Genomic DNA, 16,320 nt, shown 5'->3' with positions numbered 1-16,320 from the left:
TCTGAGAACTCAAGAGTAGGAACAAATGAACAGGAGAATAAGTCTTGAGGGACTTTGGAAACTACAGTTTGAACTACCTCATAAACCATGTTAAGCATGAAAAGTACACACACATACACACACACACACACACAAGCCTTATACTCCATGACAAAAAGTGATTTATATAACTATTATTCACTGAATCTAATACCCAACAGAAACTATAGTTCAAAATAAAACATTAAATAAAATAAATACATAAATATAAATAAATTAAAATAAAATAAAATAAAAATAAAACTTGGAAATTTCTTAAATATTTGCTCACTTCAGCTGGAATTTCATATTTACTAACATATATGGTATTTTTAAAGTTAACTCTTTAATATACGTTATTTAGGTCTTAATTTCATTGAAAAGTTAAATTCCTTTGGATTAAAAATGCTATTTAAAAACTATCCTCTAACCATTATACTGTGTGGTAAGAATCTTACTCTTATTCTTTGTGGCTAGGCTGCATCTTTTAAAAATCAAAATTATGATAGAACTGTTGCTAAAATTCTATTACTTGAGTGATACAGTATAAAATGATCGCATTCCAAAACTGGATTACCTAATGAATTGAGAGCATTGAATGTGCCTATCTAATTTGCCCTATCAGTAAGTAAAATTTCCAAGCCATCTAGTCTTTAAAATGAATACATTTCCTCTTTTAATAATGGCCATTTCTAAATATCAGGGAGTACAGCAAATGCTTAGTTGTAGCATTATACTTTTCAAGACAATGATATTTATTTAGCAAAAATTGAATTCTGTGATTTACTAGAATTAAATCTCTACTTAGGAACAGGAACAATATTAATATACAGTTTTCATTAAGATGCTAATTTATTTAACATTACTTAACTCTCTAGTGAGTACACATTCTATAAAAAAAAACAGAATTCTGAAGTAATGCAATTGCCAAATATTCCCTACAGTATAAGAATTGCACACATTCTTTCAAATTGATTTGTAATGGCATTACAGCAAAAGGCTAAGAACTCATGCATTAGCCTACTTTTTTTTTCTTATGAGAAAATTAAAGATACAGGTATAAATGAAAGACTTGATATTTCTACAACTGTGTACTTGTATTTTGTGAAAATAGATTAAAATAGCCTAGCCATTTTGTTATTTTTGTCCCTAAAATCATGTAGAAATTTTAGTCATTGCAATACAAAAGAAATCAAGATGCAAAAGGTTATGGTGTTCTCATACAGACAGACATAGAAAATACTGTGTTAAAGCAATAAATAAATGTATGCTTGTGTGCACAGTAAGATAAAGATCTAATTTGGATCTATCTATTTGGAGCAATCTAAATTGCTCTTTATTAGCACACTATAGAATGATGTCAAACTTAAAGGCTTCTGTACAGCAAAAGAAACCATCACTAAGTGAAAAGGCAACAAATGAAATAAGAAAAAATATTTGGAAATCATGTGATAAGGGGTTAATATCCAAAATATATAAGAAACACATATAGCTCAAGAGCAAAAAAAAATAAACAGTCCTGTTAAACAATGGGCAGAGAAGCCAAATAGTTCATTTTTCCAAAGACATACAAATGGCAAATGATTACATGAAAAAATGCAATATCACTAATCATCAGGAAAATGCAAATCAAGCCCACAATGGAGCATCACCTCACACTTGTTAGAATGACTGCTATCGAAAGACAAGAAACAAAAGTATCAGTGAGTGTGAAGAAAAGGGAACCCTTGTACACTGTTTGTGGAATGTAAATTGGTGCAGCTACTATGTAAAGCAAAATGACATTTCCTCAGAAAAACTGAAGGTAGAACTACCATATGATTCAGCAATCTTAGTTCTATGTATACATCCAAAGGAAATGAAATCAGTACCTCAAAGAGATATCTGTGCTCTCATGTTCACCGCAGCATTATTCACAATAGCCAAGATGTATAAACAACCCAAATATCTGACCATGGATGAATAAGGAAGATGTGATATAGATAGATAGACAGATAGATAGATAGATAGATAGATAGATAGATATAGATACAGATATAGATAAAAATATAAAGATATAGATACACACACACATATATATATATGAATATTATTCGGCCACATAAAAGGAAATATATTTGCAAAAGCATGGATGGACCTTGAGGGCATTATGCTAAGTAAAATAAGCCAGACAGAGGAAGACAAATACTGTATGATCTCACTTATATGTGGAATCATTAAAACACACACACACACACACACACACACAACTCATAGAAACAGAAAGTAGAAGAGTAGTTCCCATGGGCTTGGGTGTGGGGAAATGGGAAAATGTTGGTTAAAGGGGACAAACTTCCAGTTATAAGATGAATATGTTCTGGAACTCTAGTGTATAGCACAGTGATTATACCTAACAATATCATATTATATACTTGAAAGAAAGAATTGGTAATTATGTGAGGTGACAGAGGTGTTAACTAACCATACTGTTGTAATCATTTCACAATATATCAGTGTATCAAATCAACATGTTGTATGGCTTAAATTTATACAATGATATATGTTGAGTTATATCTCACCAAACTGAAAAAAAGTAAATAAAATTTTTGCTTACACATTCACTCAAAAAATAATTTCTATTTAGTAATTGCCTTTTAATGTCATTTGCCAATATCTGTTTCCTATTTTTTACATTACAGTGTGTGTGTGTGTATATACCCATACACATATATATTTGTGTATATATGTCTGTATATATAGACAGAGTCTACTATGTATGTTGAGAATATATTCCTAGTTTATTGTTTTCTTTAAAATTTGGTCTATCATCTTGCCCACACCCACCATGGCCACCATTCAGCAGCAGGTAGGAAGATGGCACTCAGTGAAGCACAAAGGCCCTGAAGAATACATAAAGGAAGTAGGAATGGGAATGGCTCTGTGAAAAGTAGGTGTGATGGACAACCAGATTGTATCATCTCTTCTGATGGGAAAAACCTCATCATAAAAACTGAGAACACTTTGAAAACAACACAATTTCCATGTAATCTGGGAGAGAAGTTTGAAGAAATTACAGCAGATGGCAGAAAAACTCACTGTCTACAACTTCACAAAGAGCACATTGGTTTAACATCAGGAATGGGATGGGAAAGAAAGCACAGTAACAAAAAAATTGGAAGACAGAAAATTAGTGGTGGAATGTGTCATTAATATTGTCTCCTGTACTTGGGTCTTTGAAAAAAGCTGAGTAAAAATTTCATCATCATTTTGGACAGAAATTAGCTGTGAGGATGGGCAAGCTCAATTCGATGTGCAAATCTCCATAGTGTTTTGTTGTTGTTGTTGTTTGTTTTACTGTGTTCAATTGCTTTTAACACAAACATTTGTTTGGTTAGTAAATAAATGTGTTTGTGCTAAAAAAAGTTAAAAAATCAAATTTGGTCTATTTTAACTTCTATAGACAAAAGATATATAAAGAACCAATTTTTAAATACTTTCCTTTTTGATTCATGCCATTACTTTGAAATACTTATCTATATCATCTTTCAGTATACTGTTAATATAATATATACAATGTAAATTATAAATAGATACAGACAAACACACATATGGTTTTTAATCTGTCTAAAATGTATTTGGTTTATGCTGTGAGATAAAAATTTAATGACTATAAAATCTAGTCAGATGGAGGATATATTTCTAAAACTTTTCAGCAGGTTTTTAACGTCTTAAATGAAAATGTTTATCTCTTGCCTTCATGAAGGGCAACATCTTGGCTAGTCATGGGTAACATACCATTTTCCTCAAAATTCCGTGAACACTTTAAAATTTTCTTCTATCATAAAAATCTGAAGCTAGCCCAAGGTTTATACTCTCATGGCCAATTTCTGTTTGTTTCTATTTTCTTTTCTGATCCTGGCTAGGTGATTCATAAGAATATTTTATACTTTTGAAGTTCATAAATATTACAAGGATGTGTCTAGATGTCTCTTTTCTTATTAATTTTATCTGAAGTATGGCACGCCCTTCAATGAGTCTTTTCTTTGTAACTGAAGACATTTTTCAATTATGTTGTAAATAATTACTTGTATTCTAACAGCCTTGGCCTCTCTCATGAGAATTCCTGCCTGTAATTTTTAGTTTGCATTTCCTTCCTATTTTCTCCCATATCTATAGGATGCTTTCTCATTACTTTTATTTATTTCTTTTCTCTCTGTATTTTGGGAGACAATCATAAGCCTATCCCCCCAAAATGAGATTAAATGAAATCACATTTGCCAATAGTTTTCAATACTGGCTTTTTTATTTGAATCACTTGTGAAATTTAATAGTAGTGATAATAATAATAAAGATGGCTAGGCTTAGGGCTATGACATTGCACAATTCATGAGACATTCTATTCTCTGCTGGTGTGATTGCTGGAGTTGTGCAGTGATGTGGAACTGCCTAAGTCCCACTCTAGACCAATTAAATCAGAATATGGGTGTGGCATAAAGTATTGATGTTTAAAATTTTTTCTCCAGTTGATCCTGGTGTGCGGCCATGATTAGGAAGATAAGGAGCCAATGGCATATGCATACGGCTTAGCGCATGTTCTGAAATACACAGTGCTCAGTACATGTTAAACATCCATAGCTTCAGCATCTGCATATGCATCATCATTTAATTATCCGCAGTATCAATTTAATTCTTTAGCAGAGATTTTAATCTACTTTTACTGTTTCATTTTTTTTTTTTTTATTCCTTCCTTATTCAGTGTCTGTCTGCCTCATGTTCTCATCTTTTGGCTCTCCTTGTTTCGTGAAGACCGTGCCTTGTTTATCCTATCAAGTATGTCAAGAATTTTTCTAAACTTATTTTCTAATTAGATGCTATTTTCAAAAGTAAGAGCTCTATCCAGGCTCAGTTTTGCTAATGGACAAGATGTATGGCTTGGTCCCATAGATTGCTAAGAATGTCTCATCAAGTATCCAGCTGGAATGTGAACCAGCATGCACAGATTCTCAAGCATTATTCTACTGAGTTAGAGAGAGCTTTTCTCTTATCATCTCTCTCTGGTTCTCTGATTGTTTGAAGAGATAGAGTATGCTCCACAACATGTAACAAGCCAGAAGTATTCCAAACTCCACCCATTTTCTTTAATTTATCATTTAACAAATATTTACAAAGTCCTACTCCATGCTAGGTAATGTCCTAGGTGCTAGTGAATACAGGGGTGAACAAGCTAGAGCTTACATGTTACTGCTGGAAGCAGATAATAATTACCTACATGAATAAGATAATTTCAAATAGTGTTATTACACATTAGGAAAGAAAATAGGGCAGCATAAAAAAGGGTCTGAAGAGGAGCAACATTTACTTGCTGGAAATACACCTATTGGGATGCCATGTGCCACTACCAATACTTCTGCTCTGATATTTCTTAGGATGTGGTAAGTTGTCAAATAGGTATGGAGGAGAAGTTCTATGACGGTAGTCATACACCTTTTAAGTATAAAAAGACACTTGCTGAAGATACAGAGGGCCAAGACCTCTGTACCAAAAAGCAGAGAATGCAAATATCTCCCCACTTTCCTTTAAAGTACTGGAGCTTGTTCTATTCTAAGTTATTAAGTATCTATTAATTACCAAATAGTTCTCACTTCAGTCCAAAATGTTAAATTTGCCCAAGACTGACAATAGTTCTACAGTCAAATTTAGTTGGGAAATTATTATGTTCTTTTTTTCTCCATGTTAAAGGGCATTTTATGGGAAATTGAAGATAGCAACATCTATCCAAATTGGACCGACATGCTTAAACAGTTCACTTTCTTTCTTCACTCTAGGTCAGAAGCTCTATGAAACAATTCTTTGCATATGTTGCAAGGCCTTCAGGCTCCTCAGCCTACCTTCCTTTCCTACTCATTTTTAATGTCAGTGTGTCTCTAGTTTCAGTCCCCATTGCATTGTACCTGCTCCTGGCCATGCCTTCCAGATGGATGTTTTAATCAAATTGTCCCTTGGCCTTTCATTCTAGCTTCATGCCTGGACATTGTCCTTCATTTATTCCATGATCACACAGTGTGTCACCTGCCAATCAATCCTTCCTGACTCCCTTACTCAAGCCAGATTTCGTGCAATTGATTTAGTCAGGCACCAGGATTCCACCAGTTCTTCAGAAGAGTTCAAATGACAAGCCAGGTTAAGCTAAAGGTCCCATTTAAATATTTCAGCTAATGGCTTTCACTTAGTGGCTCTACCCTGGCTATTGCCAAGTAAAATGTTTAGATATTGAAAATATAGCCATGAACAAGGCATACAGGTCTCTGTTCAAATGGAAGTAACAGTAAATGGAGAAACAGACAACTATTTCTATTCAACTAATTTCTAAGTCAACTAAAAATTTCAAAATGGTATAATAAACATGGTGATTGGAAAAATGCAGTGTTACCTAAGATCAGACACCCATCCTAGATTTGAGTTGTATGAAAACTAAACTAGGATCTGATGGATGAGTTAATTAGGAGTGAGCAAAGAAAAAAATATGGGAGGGAAGGAATTTTCTAGAAGCACTAACCTTTAATCATGAGTATGCCAGGTAATGAGAACAGCAAAACTTTGCTGGGCAGACGGTTAGAGCGTGGACAGAAAAATCTTCATCAGTTCTTAGTGTACAGGCTGGGTAAGAAGACTTCATTATCCTGATGTGATGGAGGCCTCCTTCATGTATTAGAATTATTGTTAATTTATTCATTCAGCAATTATATCTACTATTCCAATGCAGAACATGATTTTGGGCTACAATACCAACTGTGGGAGGTATGACGTCTTCTCTCATGGATTTTACTCCTGCCGTGCATGCAGTGAGGTCTACTTTTAAGCTGTTTGGTTCCAGTGACCTCTCTGAAGTCAATCTGGTGGAACAAATCCACAGGTAGATAAGTCAAGAATAAAATAAAATATGTAGGAAGAAAAGAGTGCAGGATATTTTTTAAAAAGAACTTATAAATAGCAGCACCTGGGTGTCTCAGGCAGTTAAGTGTCCAACTTTTGGCTTCAGCTCAGGTCATGACCTCACGAGTTGAGACAGAGCCCTATATAGGGCTCCCTGCTCTGCAGGATTCTGCCCGAAGACTCTCCCCCTGTTCCTCCCCCATTCTCTCTGTCTCTTTCTCAAATAAATAAATCTTAAAAAAAAAAAAAAGAAAAGAAAAGGACTTAAAAACAAAAGGGAAGAAGGGAACTGAAATAAGGGAAAGAAGGAAACGGTGACAGAAAATAGAAATAATACATTTATGATGGAGAAAGCAAAGGTCCATGAAAAGCTTTCTCAAGTATAACAGGCTGTCCATCTTTTATATTATGGCCTTTCTAAATTAGATTTTGAATACCTAGTATGCCTAGCTCAATGCCTTGTGCATATCATTCCATGAAAAATATTTTATGGAATGAATTAAAGAAAATAAGCAGTGAGGGCATTCTTTGAGTGCTTACGGACTCACTTTCAATGAAAATTCTGCATGAATCTCACTGCTGCCATAATAACTAGCTGCTGTCAAACCAGCATTCCAATGCTACCTTTGCTTTTAATTCGACTGCAAGTTTTAAGACCTTAATCAACTTTTTCAGCCTGGAAACTTCAAGAAAATTACTCAGACAACTGTGCCGTTTAGTTAAGAAATGGCTTTGGGGCGGCTGGGTGGCTCAGTGGGTTGAGGACTCTGCCTTCGGCTCAGGTCATGATCCCAGGGTCCTGGGATCGAGCCCCACATTGGGCTCTCTGCTTAGTGGGGAGCCTGCTTCCTCCTCTCTCTCTCTCTCTCCGCCTGCCTTTCTGTCTACTTGTGATCTCTGTCTGCCAAATAAATAAACTGAATCTTAAAAAAAAAAAAAAAAAGCAAGAAAGAAAAAAAGAAATGGCTTATTACTGCAGCTAAAATCACAGTTATCTTCTTGGGGAAAAAATTCTTTTTTAACAGAGGAACAAATAGGTATAAAATGTGTCCAATGGGTATCCTCTATTATATATTAATCTCAATTTAAAGCACAAAATTTTTATTGAGCACTTACTAACTACAGGATCTTTAAGATTAAGATTACATGCTTAATGCTCAATAGAAACTATGGAGTTTAAAAACACAGGCTGCAACTCCTGTCCTTAAATAGGTTATGATCTTATTGTACAAGAGAAAATAAATAGCCTCTTCATAAATTTTAAAATTAGGAGAATGTGTCATAAGAGAATTGAAAAATACATACAAAAGAAGGAATAAGTTATATCAGACTGGGGATCAAGAAAGTCTTTACTGAAAAGATGACACTGGAGGTGGTCTCAGAATATTATCAGAATTAAAAAAAAAAAAATAGGATGCCAGGGTGGCTCAGTCAGTTAAGAGGCTGCCTTCAGCTCAGGTCATTATCCCAGGGTCCTGGGATACAGCCCTGCATTGGACTCCTTGCTCAGCCAGGAACCTGCTTCGCTCTCTGCCTACTGCTCCCCCTGCTTGTTCATTCTCTCTCTCTCTAGTTCTCTCTAACAAATAAATAAAATCTTTTAAAAAAAGAATTTAAAAAAATACAGATCAGACACTATTCTAGGTTGAAGAAACAGCATAAGTCAAGGCACAGCGGCAGAAATTTATGTGCTGTTCAGGAAAAAGTCTAGTTCATATGGAGCACTAAGTAACACAAAAGCAGCAGTGGGAGAATCAGACCATGTTGTGGAGGAGCATGAATGTTTTCAGGAAAATCCACGTACAAGTTTATAAATAATGGAGCAATTGTATTTGTTGTAAAAGAGAGGACACCATAAGAGCTTTTTATTAGGAAGATTATAGGCAGGAATACATAGGATGGACAATAGCAGGGACAGACTGGAATTTAAAATCAAATATAACAGACGAAAAGAAAACAATACAAGTTGAGGTTTGAGGGGTCCTAATGAGTTGGCACTCTCTTTTCTCTGGCCAACTTCTGAATCAAAAAATTCATAAAGGAGATGGCAGACAAGTATTAAAAGTATTGAAGGTCATGGCTTAGGGATGTTGCACCAACAGACTTCCTAATATGGAACCCCAGCATATTATAGACTTATCCACTGCAAACTGCCCCCACAAAATTTGGGGTGTAAAGGAGGAAAGCAGAGAGGAAAGAAGAGGAGGGGGTTAAATTAAATGCCAGGGCCCTTTCTCCTAACACACCAGGGGAAGAGAGAGTGAAGGGCCAGAGAGAGGTCTAGCGTGGTATCATGGAGGACCTCTCCTTATGGGAAGTTGGCAAAGGGTTCCCCATCCGCAACAGAAGGGTTTCCATTTTATTGGGGGGGGGGGAATGATCCTGACATTTACTACCTGCAAAAACTCCCTAATGTCCCTTACTGTCATTGTCTCATCTAATATTCAAGAAACCCTTGGATATAGGTGCTATTATTATTTCCATCCTACAAGGTTGAAAATGACAAGTAAATTGGGCAAGATGGCACAGCTCCTAGTGGCAGATCCCAAACCTAAGGCCATATGGTTCCAGAATCCTCTCCCCAACTGCCATCCCAGGAGATGTCAGGAAAGGGCTCTAGAGAATGCTTACTCCTCAGGGTACAGTTCCAGGACAAAGAACTGAGAAGTCAAGGAACTAGAATAGAGCTTTGGGAGGGAAACCAACTGAAAAAAAAAAACACCTCCTGCAGAGTCTTATCATGAAGACTCAGAACAGTTTCAGGAGACTGGTGAGGTAAAAGCTTAGCTAAAGACATGGAAAAGAATAAATAAGAAGTGGAAGTAACAAGAATGCATTTTCAAGAAAGTAGCATTTGAAGGAAAGGAGAGTTACAGTATGACAGCTTATGAGAACTGGAAAGTTGAGCAAAGATGTTTTCGGTAGTTTGTTATGGTATCTGAGAATGTTTATAAGAAGAGAAGACACTTCCAGTGGAGAAGTACAATTTGAAGATGTAAATGAGAAGAAACAAACACAGGGGCTTAGGTTACAGAAGAGGCAAGAAGAAATAAGACTGAGAAACAATATATCTTAAAATCAGAGGCATCTCTGGTGGAAAGACAGAGTTCTTTGAAGACAGAAAAACAGAGGAGTTTCAATGAGTATACCTCAAACACAAATTAGAGAAATCACTCAGGATTTGACAAGGGTAGGTTGAGTGCTGAAGGCTTGAATCTAGGGGGAATTGCCACGGTTCTCCTTGGAAATGGGATAGGGAATCAATAAACAATAACCAAAAGATTGCTGAGAAGTGACAACCAACTGAGGCACGCTAGTGTGGATGCATGATGGAAGTTTTTTTGACATGGTTTAAACAATATATAGTGATCAAAAAGCAATTCATAACATTTTAAACCTATGACTTTTCTTGTGTTTGAAGCATATAAACCGATTCAAGTCCTTTTGGACAAACCTATTATGAACCTAATGCTTTGGGGGCTAAATGACGCCCACCCCACACACACACATGAAATAAAAAAGTGAATCCATTATTTTACTAATTCAAGCCACTCACTCAAAAAACAAACCCAATATTTTAGATCAAAATACATTTTTGTACTGAAAAAAGACCAAATACCTCTTTCGATACAGGGAAAACGGAGAAAAGGTGTGCTTAATCTTCCAAGTCTTATACCAGAGAACAGCAATAGATGCCGTGTGTGGAACAAATAATTATTCTATGCTATTTCAGAAAGGAAATCCTAGTTTTGCTGAGGCTTAAATCAGACCTTATTCTCTTCATTCTACTACTGCTTCAGTACTGTTTTTCTTTATAATCTGTTTCTTTTAAACATCCTAATTTTTAAATAAACTCCATTGTTTAGGAAAATATGATTAAGACTGTGTCTCTAGGTCAGTAAAATGAAAGAGACTTCAAGTGTCTGGTTATTAGTCACTGTCTGCAGTTTTATTCCATGGGAAAGTGGGAGGGAGAATGAAGGGAGAAAGGTGGTACAAGAGAACTTGACATTTACAGGGTATCTATAATTCGCTGATATTATATTGTAATAAAATGCTTTCAGCCTGTGTATTGAAACTCATTCATAAGTCATAAAATCAACATGATGGCCCATGAACCAAGCTTTTAAAAAGTGAAATAGAATAAAATAAAATGAAACTGAGTACAACACATACGCTAAGAAAAAGTTTATAGAAACTTTTGTCTTGGTTATATAGAAATACACACATACATAGCCATCTGTGAACCTCAGGTCATGATATAAAACGTATTTTTTTGCTGTGGATTACGGTCAAAACAGCTCCAAAGTCATCAGGTTCATGTTTTTGGCTAGCAAGAATTCATTTTAGTTTTCCTAGCATCCAAATTTCCTTTTGAGGTCTTGAGATTGAAATTCCTAGGTCAGCCTCCTGGTATGGAAGCTGAGAGAAGCCAAATCAGCCACAGAATACTCCTTCCTCAGACTTAGAATCTTGAGCAGGTGATAAAAAGATGAAAAGTTGTAAATAGTTGGCACAGACCCTTTCTAGTGGTGACATCCAGACCTGTTTAGGTTGGTGGTTGCTGTGCTTCCTGTTGCCTTAGTTTCTGCCCGTTGCTGCCCATTCTCTAGCTTCTTATCAATATTTTAAGTCCTGACTTCCTTCTGATAAATCCTTTGTGCTCATTAGCTGGAATCAATTTTTGTTATTCTAATTGAAGGACACTACACTTATATATTGGCTCAGTTAAGTCTCAAAACTATCCTATGATGTAGGTATTATTTTTATTTTACTGATGAGAAAAGTAAGATTCATGGTGATCTGGTAATTTTGCCAAAGGTCATCTTACAGGTATGATATTCAGACCAGGTCACTGTGAGTTAAGGTTTATCCTCTTTCTATTAAATAATGCACACTGAGCTGAAAATAGTAAACATTGATATATTTCATATGCAGAATAATTTTATGCAGAAGATTTGTCAGAGAATAGTTTTTGTTTTATTTGAGTGAATCAAAATCAAAGTTTTCCATTAACTTCAAAATAAATTCAACAGTCTTGAGATCTTACAGAAAGTTTTAAGATTATGCATGTTGAGAAAAAATATAGCTTAGACTGCTTTGCTGATATTTCCATTGATTTTAAAGAAAGAAAGGTCTATTATCATATTAGTTGCATCCCATTAGCAATAAACCAGAGTTCTGGAACTCTCAAGATCTATCAAATGAAGGTGAACACTCAGAAATTATCCTAAGAAATGCATCAGTGTCAACAAATAAGAGATAGACTGGATAATTCATCAACATTATAAATTCAGCTCCTCCATTCCTCTAAATCTCCTCCCCAAACACACACACATGCACACACACACACACACACACACTCAATCATTTATTCCTGTTAAGCCTTTTTGTTATCACACCTCCACACATACTCTATAGTATAGTCTCTCATCTTCTTAGCTTACATTATTGTTAAGGCTTTTAGTCTTAAGTCAAACTTCAATTTCCTCAAATCCATGTTCTCCATTGCTACCAGAGCAGAGCATGATTCTCTATCATTCATGCTTGAAACTCCTCATGGGCCTTCTATTATTTAAATAATAAATTATAATATCCTTACTTTAATACATATTAGTATTCATCAATTTTCATCAATATTTTAAAGCTTGGAGTTTCCCAAACACATTATATGTAGTTTTTATATCATGTTGTTTTAACTGTATGAAATGCCCTCTTTCAAACTGCCCCCCTGGAAAAATCCTATTGATCCTTAAAACCCCAGATTTGATGTTACCTCTTCCAGGAAGTCTTCCCAATATTTTCTAATACCATTGGAGAGTTAATCACACTCTCCTTTCTTATCTCTACTTTTTGTATATATCGTCTGTTCTTATTTATTTATTCAATCATTATTTTACCGAGGCACTATTCTAGACTCTGAGGTTATACCAGTTGAGTAAATCAGACAAAAATATCTAAATTCGTAAGGCAAAATGATCAATAAGAAAAACAAGTAAAATATATCAGAAGTAAGGCATATATAACTTCTTAGGAAAGAAAAGAAAGAAGTACCAGTGATAGGGGATGACACTTCTGTGAGGGTAGTTAGGGAAAGTTTTAGTGAGCTGCATTTGAATTAGAACAAAATTTGAATTAGAACAAAAAGCGGGAGATGGTGTGAGCCTTGGGAATGTCTGAGGAAGAGCTTTCCAAGCAGAGGGAACTATAAATGCAAAGGTGCCTGGTAAGATTGTGCTGGGCGAAATCAACAAAGAGTGACTGGAATCAGGGTTAAAAGATACAGCCAAAGGAGACCAGGTCATGGAGGATTTGGGCATGAGCTTTGAATGAGATGGGAAGCCATGCAAGGGATCAAAGTAGATAAAAGATATGATCCGAGTTGATTTCTAAGTTCACTCTGCACAAATTCTGCCCTGGATTCATCCAAATACCCCAATCAAATGCTGAGACCACAGACAGACAAGGTGTCTTTACTTTCATGTGATGCTTATGAACAACTGTGAAAACAGAGCATGTGCTGATTTTGGCCTAAGGTAGTTTCCAACTAACACCTGCCAGATATATACAGTGAGTCTGTCCTTAACTTCTACTGTTTGAATATTAGGTCGCAAATAATTCAAAGAAGAATAGTGTATGATCTACTTTCTCTACGGCTGTCCATTTCTGAACATGTCAGTCATATCTGAACATAAAATTAATGCAAGGACAAACATAAAAGTACTCTGAGGTTAGACAAGCTAATTAGAAAACTAATTTGGAAGTTATTTTACTGGTGATTTAGTGACATCAGCCAATTAAAAGTAGAGTTGATATTTAAGATATCCTATTGTGGGGAGGTTAAAGACAGAAGTGCCATAACATTGGTTTACATTTTTAATGTAGACAATTCTGTGATCATTTAAATGGTCCTATTTGGAAAGAGATACATGCCTACTATATTTGCTACTTAAACTTATCATATATTCTTCCAGTGATCTTGTTTTTAAGGCTGAAAATTAAGGAAACTCACACTAGTACTTCATTAATCAAATGACTGCATCTGAACTAAAAAATAAAATGTTAGAAACCCCAAAGTTCTTTAAGACACTTGTCTTCCTAAAATAGTCCCACCTGTCACCTTAGAGCCAAAAAAAGCACAGGAAGTTGTGGTATGCCTTTCCTCACCTTTATATAATAACATCATAGTTCTCACTAAAATATTTCCAGTAATATGTTCCTTAACTTTATCAGCTACATAACTTGTCATGCCACTGTAACTGCACAGAAAAGGTAGGCAAAATTTATATGGACTGTACACTAAGGTGAGCTCTGAAACCAAGTACGCTCAGTCCTGGCTTCACAATACATGTGTGATGTTAAGTTATTTAACACCTCTATGACTCAGTTTTCTCTCTGTTAAAAGAGGCTAACAAGTTATTATGTTAATTAAATGGATGGTAAGTAAAATGCTAAGAATAGGGCCTAGAACAATACAAGAGCTCAACATAATGTTAAATATATCAAAAATATGTAGAAAACTCTGGGGATACCAAAATACCTGTGTAGTATAGCAAATGTGCATATAAAGTCTTCAATATCTAAAACAATTTACATAAATACATTGAAACCTCTATATGCCTCCTTCTACTATATTTATCACCAATCCAATTTATCTATCTTAGCAGTAATTTATATAGCTTTCCTCATATCTTTACAACTCTTTTCATTCATGAGGCCTATGTTCTTTCACTAGCAGGGCCTTTTAGGAATGGAAGCAGCGACACTGCTATGAGTTACCCTATAAGAAGCAGGGGGAGAAAAGGAAGGGAGAGAGGGAGGCAGGAAGCAAAGAAGGAAGCCTTTATTAAGCAACAGCTCTTGTCTGGAGACCTAGTGCTTCACCGGAACAAAGGATCTATTTCCTTCCCAATTCCTAAGACCCAACGTCCAACAAAAGATTCTTGAAGAAACCTCTCATACGGTTCTTTTCTTTGTTGTACAGCAACTAAGAACAGGATGACTCTCTAAAAGGTACATTGATTTCATCATACATATATAAATATATATACATATTTATATATGTAATGCACACTATGTATTATTTATGATATATTTTCTATGTTATAATTGATTATTATATACAATACATAGTATTATATAATGTATATAGTAGACAAAAAAATATATATAATATAATAATATAATATAATATATACACATACGTATCTCTTAAGCTGCTTTAACACTGATACTTCTAAAGTAATGGGCCACCTACTCTTAGAATTGTTTCATTTACACTTTCCCAAAAACTGCTTCCCTCATCCATACAATCATTGGGCTATAGTGAGCCTGATGGTCCAAGACCCTTGCCAGATATAAAGAGGCAGGTGATCCAAAGCCATAACAAAGAGCCTCTCTTCTTGAAGAATTTAGACTTGGGGCTGAGAAAGATATTTTTTTACCCTTACTGGAAGACTGACCTTATACCATGTAAATGTAAGTGCTTATTTACAATCATGTGTACTACCATGATTGCTGAAGAAGAGGAAGCTTCTCCACGGTGGGAGAGGAAAGTATTTTGCAGAGGGTTAGTGATGGGAAAATACCCTATTGACATTTATATGCCTAGCACTAGCTACTTTTCTGATACCTAGATGTGGTCTTTACCTGATTATAAATTCATCTTTTTCACATAAGTTAGTTCAAATCTCTTTCTGTAATTTATAACCAAAAGAGTCTTTATTATTATGTCCAGTTTAATCAAAGGACAACATATATAAAATACCGTTGTGTTTCATGTTTTGAGTATAAAAAGTGAAAAAATATGGTTCTGGCATTTTTGATGTTGCACTGATCAAGAAATAAGTGTAAAACACAAGTTGTGGTAGAACATGGTAAAACGGACCTATCTGTGGAATGTATTCTAGGTATAGCTATTAATAAACAATATTTAACACTTGGTTTCTCAACCTAATTTTTCCTTTGATCTCCTCTTTGCTGAGGAGTACATCCATAGACCAACTCCCACAGATTATCAGCTCCACCTTCCAAGCTATTTCGCAGAGGCATCTTTCTCACTTGGATGGTGAGCTTCCTGTTGAGCCTTGCCCCTCCACCAAAGCCTGATCTAGGAATTCTACTGCCTTTCCAAGCCAAAAAATCTATCAACAAAGCTATTGCTCTCAGCTAGAGCAAACTACTTTGGCAGTCACCTGAGCAGCAGATACAAACCGTATGTTGTGGAGTTGTTGAAGGCAAATTGGTCCATACACCAGTGATAGAGTGTATTTCCTAATAACTGAGAATTTTCTCCTGGAATGTTATGGAATAAGATTCCAAGCACAAAGAGACTGTCCTATTTATTTGTTCTTGTTGTTGTGGATCCTAATATTTGTAGAATTTAAAAAG

The 16,320-nt window shown here is 35.3% G+C and overlaps 1 protein-coding gene and 1 pseudogene across 4 annotated transcripts in view; one reads left to right on the top strand and one right to left on the bottom strand.

Moving 5' to 3' along the window:
- The window catches only part of GRM1 (glutamate metabotropic receptor 1), a 404,029-nt gene that overhangs the window by 166,112 nt on the left and 221,597 nt on the right, over positions 1–16,320 (bottom strand). The gene's annotated exons all lie outside the window — the stretch shown is intronic.
- Positions 2,843–3,244, top strand: LOC116876694 (annotated as a pseudogene).

The sequence above is a fragment of the Lontra canadensis genome, unplaced genomic scaffold (genome assembly GCF_010015895.1).
Source record: "Lontra canadensis isolate GAN:19392208 unplaced genomic scaffold, GSC_riverotter_1.0 scaffold47, whole genome shotgun sequence".
In the NCBI taxonomy this organism is placed as follows: domain Eukaryota; kingdom Metazoa; phylum Chordata; class Mammalia; order Carnivora; family Mustelidae; genus Lontra; species Lontra canadensis.
The sequence above is the reverse complement of the archived record's forward strand: the minus strand, read 5'-3'. Positions and strand labels throughout refer to the sequence as shown.